Source organism: Falco naumanni, chromosome 20 (genome assembly GCF_017639655.2).
Source record: "Falco naumanni isolate bFalNau1 chromosome 20, bFalNau1.pat, whole genome shotgun sequence".
NCBI classification, from domain to species: Eukaryota; Metazoa; Chordata; class Aves; order Falconiformes; family Falconidae; genus Falco; species Falco naumanni.
Genome location: NC_054073.1, coordinates 382,501 through 388,586, shown reverse-complemented (window position 1 = coordinate 388,586; position 6,086 = coordinate 382,501).

Sequence of the window (6,086 nt, the reverse complement as noted above, 5' to 3'; positions counted from 1 at the left end):
GTGGCTTGGAGGGGGGTCTCCAAGGTCCTGGGGGTCTCAGTGGTGGCACGGCCAGTGGCGCTGGGGACGTGGGTGCTGCAGCTGCCCCAAGGAGGGACAAGCTCCTTCCCCGTGCCCAGCACAGGGCAACACTTGGACCTCAGTGATGTTTGCATCAGCTCCTGTCACCAGCAGGGGCATGGGGGCGGTGGGCCCTGGGGGGTCTGCTGGCCCCCAGACCCCAGGCAAGCAGCCAAGGGGGCAGCAGGATGCGTGCCAGGCTCCACTGACCTATTTCGCCGAAGCTTTTAGCCAGAGCCAATGCCAGGAGGGGCAAGGGAGGTTTGCCAGCCCCTCCGCACCCAGCCTGCCTTTATTTTATATATATAAAATTTTATTTTATTTTTTTTTCCCCAGAAAACCCTGCAAACAGGCTTGCTTAACGATTTTGTTTCCCTACAAATGTAGCCTATTACTTGGTGTGTTTCCACGCCTGGTTTATTATGCATGAACCAGGCAATTTGCCTGCTGCTCCCGGGACCCATCTTTAAAACAAAAAAGGTGCTTTGTCATTCTTAATGGCTTTTGCTGGAGCGAGGAGTAGGCAGATGGAAGCACGGATAGACGGATGGATGGACACGGAGGAAAGGAGAGACATTAAGTTTCTTCTCCGTCCATAACCTCTCTTAACTCGAATGCCGCTGCGCAAACCAAGCCAGGCAGCTTCAAAGAGATGGGCTCAGCTCCGAAATCCAAGCCCTGGAGGTGTCTCTACCTTGCTAAAGAGGCAGCCTCCTTTCCCCAGGAAACAAATCTTCCCTCCTCGCCATCCGGCTAATTTATTCCCGAGATGTATTCTAATTTATTCCCCAGGACGGCAGCAGGCTCACCGCCTCCTCGCAGCGGCACAGAAATCTCTCGCCTTGTTCTTCCTCCCGCTTCCCTTCCCTCGTGGGCTCGCCAAGGCTGCAGCCTTCGGGGGAGTAGGGGGGGGAATTTGGGATGGGAATTTGGGGCGGGCTGCGTGATTTTATTTCGATTCCATCCCCACTCTCCCCTCAGTGTGACAGAGAGGGGGGCAGCAGGTGGGAGGGGAGCATCTTTGCCAAAGTTTGGGGGTGCAGGTGAAACCCCTCATCCCTGCATTTTGGGGGGGAGGACCCACCCCACCCCAGGGACTAACACGTACCTGCCCTCAGGTCCCAGGATCTTCTCCAAAATCTACCCCATGCCAGCAAAACCACCAGGCAGGCTGAGAAACGCAACCCTGCAGCTTGGAGCTTGTTTACCAGGGGTACAGACAGCCACGATTTAACTTCGAGTCACCCTGACAGCTGCAGCAGGTAAAAAAAAAAAATAATTAAAGATTCCCTCAAGAAAACTGTCATTTGTCTCTCAGAGCCCAGCACCCGATAATACCACACTTTAACCAGGGAGAGATATGATTCCCCTCCCTTCCCTCACTGCTGGTTGTCATGCTGGAATTTAATCTTTCAGCCCTCTGTTACCCAGACTGGTGATAAAATATAATTTGATTTCGTTCCTAATAAATCACGAGCTCTTGGAGAGCAAGAAAGACGAAGGGACAGCTGAGGTTCCCTGAATTCCTCTGCATAGCAGAAGGACGGAAAAGAGGGAGTTAATGCCAGCACCCCAGCTCAGTGTCCAGCATCAGCAGTCACCCCTGAAACAGGCAGACGCAGGAAACAGCAAAGCAAAGGTTACAGGCAGGAGACAGGCAGGTGCTGCCTACGGGCCTCAGTTTCCCCACCTGCCCGGGGCTCTTGCAGGGCCAGCTCAGCCCTGGTCAGCAGCAGGAGCAAACCACGAGGGCAGTGACCATGGGACAAGGGCAGTGACCATGGGACAGCGTGACACAGCTGCCAGCCACCCAGCCACAGCCCTGCCCCGCGCAGGACGGCTGCTTTGAGGGGAAGGAGGGGAAGCAAGGCAGGGCGAGACCCACCACCTGTAGCTATTTCTCCCATAAGCTATTAACTTCAGCAGTGAAGATGATTATGAAGCTATCAGACATCCAAACCTCCAAGCAAACTCTTCAAGGAGGCAACTGGATTTGCACAATAGCCACTGTGAGCTGCCACCATAGAGCTTGTGCACTATAGAAGTGACTTGCAAGTGTCTTGTTGCATGTGCCGCTGCTTTGTATAATAGTATAAAATGTATACACATGATTTGTAGGCAATTCCTTCAAGATTTCCAGGTGGTGAAGGCTGAGAAGAGGTGATCCATTAATTCAGATGGTCTTAAAACACAAGGAACAATCTAAGATGAAGACTCAGTGGCAGAGCTCTCACTACTGGTATGCCTTTTGGTCTATTTATTCTGTCTTCAGCTTTTTGTTCCAGTAACCACCACAGCTGCCGGGTCTTCCAAACAGCACCTCCAGCCCCGCGCATCCAGTACAAAGCCAGGTTTGCTGGACTTGGTACCCAAAGCAGCAGAGAAAGCGTTATGGAGGTACAAAATGAGTTGACAGGCCTGCAAAAGCCTCCGCTGGCTATGTCTTGACTTAAGCCCACAGCAAACGCTTTGTGGGCTCCAGAAAAGGGCTGTCATAGCAGGCGTAAGGAAAACACCAGCTCAGGAGCAGGCCTCACTGGCAGGCCCCGGCCCTCACAGGCCTCAGGCCTCGGCCTTGCCCCTTCAGGGCACCCGCCCTGGCTCTCCCGAGCTGCCACACAGCCTTTAGCCACACGCCCTTCAGCGCCAGGACCTTTGGCCCCAGGGCCTTTGGTCACAGCCACACACTCCTCCGCCCCCTCAGCCGAGCCAGGCGGGCACTGAGGGCCGCGTTCCCCTGCGGGCCTATTTATAACCTCGGGACTCTCGCGAGATTTGGCTCGGTGAGAACGAGGCGCGAGGCGCGGCGCTTCGTGCGTCATCACCGGGCGCCCGGCGGTAGCGGCCCTCGGGGCGGGCGGGGGGAGCTGGCGGTGGAGGGGCGCTAGGCAGGGCTCGGGGCACCGGGCTCTGCGGGCGTGAGGAGCGCCGGAGGCTCCAGGGGGGCTGGGGGGCCCAGGTGGGGCTGGGGAGCGCTGAGCACCGGGCCCTGGGGTGCCAAGGCTGGGTGGTGCGGGGGGGCCGGGGCTGAGCGGGGCTGAGGGGCGCTGGGACCCGGCTCTGGGGGAGCTGAGGGGCCTGGGCCTGAGCCTGGGGGCTGTGTGGGGCTGAGGGGCGCTGGGGACCCAGCTCTGGGGGAGCTGAGGGGCCTGGGCCCGAGCCTGGGGGCTCTGGGGGGCCCAGGTCTGTGGGGGGCTGAGGGGCGCTGGGGACCCAGCTCTGGGGGAGCTGAGGGGCCTGGGCCTGAGCCTGGGGGCTGTGTGGGGCTGAGGGGCGCTGGGGACCCAGCTCTGGGGCTCTGGGGGAGCTGAGGGGCCTGGGCCCGAGCCTGGGGGCTCTGGGGGGCCCAGGGCTGGGGGTCTGAGAGGCCCAAGCCTGAGCCCCAGCGCTCTGGGGGCGCCCAGGGCTGGGGGGGTGCAGAGGGGTCAGGGGTTGAGTGGGGCTGAGGGGCGCTGGGGACCTGGCTCTGGGGGACCCAGGGCTGGGGGCTGCTGAGGGGCTGGGCTCTTGGCCTGAGCCTGGGGCGCTCAGGGCTGGGGGGGCTGAGGGGCCTGAACCCCATGGCTCAGAGGGGCCCCGAGGATGTGGGGGTGTGGAGGGGCCAGGGCTTGGGCCTGAGCCTGGGGGCTCTGGGGGGCCCAGCACTGTGGAGGTGCTGAGGGGCCTGGGCCTGAACCCCAGGACTCTTGGGGGGGCCCAGGGCTGGGGGGGGGCTGAGGGGCCAGGGCATGGGCCTGCGACTCAGGTCTCTGGTGGGCACTGGGGACCTTGGGGCGCCTGCTCCCCCCCTAACCCCATTCTTTTCCGTGGAGGGCAACAGCCTAAAGCTGGCTGAAGCGGGCAGGGCCCCCCCCTCCATCTGCAACCTCACCCACCCGCCCACCCCCCCATAGGTTTTTGTCCCTGGGTGACCCCTGACAGCGCTCCCTGAGCAGCACGGGGTCTCCTCCCGCAGCGGTGCTGCTCAGCCCTGGTGATGGCACCTGCTGGCGGGGGGGTGGGCACAGAGCCAGGCCCCTGCCCGAGAGCCATAGGAGTGGAGACATTCCTGGGCTCCCTCAGGAAAGATGCTCCTTGCAAAATAACGTTACTGGCCTGGCCCTGGGAGGGAGCTCTCCCTGAGAGTGAATCTCTCCCTAACTGTTGGTGCTAAATAATAAAACACTGTGTTTCTCTTCTTGCGTCCTCAGCCTCCTCCAGGAGCCATTTCTGGAGCAGCGGCCTCTTCCACGAGGTGCGCTTTCACAGCAGGGGCACTTAACTGCCTGCAGGAGTTACTCGACAGCCCTTGGTGCTTTAACTGTGTCGTGACTCTTTTTATGAGGAGCAAAAGGGTCTTAAGATCGTGAGTTTGGCTGCCTCTGGCCCTCCCAGAGGCTCAAAATTGGGACCCAGCCCTGGCACTGGCGAGCTGAGCCCTGGCTGTGGTTGCAGGGGGCGTGGGTACCCACAGTTTGTGCTACCTGCTGAGGCCCTCCTGGGTTTCAGTGGGTTTCGGTCGCTAGCCTGTGCCGGAGGGAACCGGGAGCTGGCATCAGCTTGCCAGGGGGTCTGTGCCCCGCAGGGCTGTCTTGGCCCTGGGTTCCTCCTTGTGCTTCGGGGGGGGGAGGAGTTGGCAGTGCTGGGGGGGAGCCCCAGGTGTGTGGGGTGAGATCCTGACCCTGCGCTGGGGCAGGGCGGTAACGGGGTGCCTGCAGCGGGGGTAGCGCTTGGAATGGGGGCTGAAAGCAAGCCCCGGGGCTGGTGCAGCCCCATGGGAGCTGGAGGATCTCTGTACAATGACATTTTCCATCTGCAGTGGGTGACATGTAGCTGTGACCATCCCTGGGGTACAGGTGCATCCTTCTCCATCCAGATCTTGTTTACTGGGAGCAGTGGGGAAACCCCTGAACCCCTCTGTCATCGGGTTGTCACCTGCAGGGACAGAAATGGTTGTGCCCTGGGTGTATGGTGTGTGTGGTGGTTCCGTGGCCCTGGCACTTTTCTATCTATTTCAGGAGCCGAAGCGAGTGGTGGAGCCTGGCAGCTGCCTACACCGCTGCCTGGGGGCCAGCGTCTGCGGGGTGATGCCAGGCGGCCTGAATGTGGCTGCTTGAAAGACAGGAGAGGCTGGGGGCCTGGTGGGCAAGGACTGGATCCAGCCCTCGGGTGTCCCCCTGCCAGGAGATGCTGCTGCTCTGAGCCCACGCTCTGAGCAGGCTTCGTCATAGCCGCTGTGACAGCGACAGGGGAAAAAAGAGAAGTGGGCTCTGACACCCAGGACCTCCCTCACCCCCTCGCTGAGGCTTGGCTGAGGGGGGGTGACACAGGCTGGCACCCCCAGGCCTGCAGGGGTACCCAGGTTCTGGTGCAGGGACATCATTTCCCACCCCGAGTCACCTCTCCCTGCTTTGCCGTCTGGCAGAGGCTGTGCTTGGGGGGCACGGCGGGGGGCACCGGCAGTGTCCCCTCAGTGTCACTGATGTTGCGAGCGTGGGGATGGCAGGGCAGGGGGTGAAGGCAGGGCTTGCGGAGTCAGGTGAGGTGTGAAATCGTGGGGGGGTCGCCCTGTTTCTAGACAGCGGGGTGTAACTGTGGAACCCCTGGCTTTGTGCTTCCATCTGCAGCTGCGTGAGGAGGTAGCGAGGGTGGAGGACGGGTGGGCGCCAGGGCTGCCTGTTCGGCGTCGCCTGGAGCCATTGGTTTGCAGGTGGGTGAAGGGTGGCAAGGGAGGGGTCTGCAGAATGGCCAGGGGTGGAAGGCTCAGCTCAGCGTCCCACCACCCACCAGGCTGCGGGTGGTTTTGGGGTCCCACATCACCCTGTGGCTGCAGCCATGGGGCGAGGGCCAGGGCAGTGGGCTCCTGGGACCTCCCTTAACACCTCTTTTGCTCCGTTTTTGTGATGCTCCATTACCCCAAGCCAGGGCACAGCCCTTGCAGGTGAACGGCGTCCTGGGGTGGTCCGTGGTGCTGTCCCCGGCTCTGCCCCCCAACAAGACGGTGAAGGAGATCGAGTGGAGCTTTTCAGCCAGCGCCGGCGCCACCA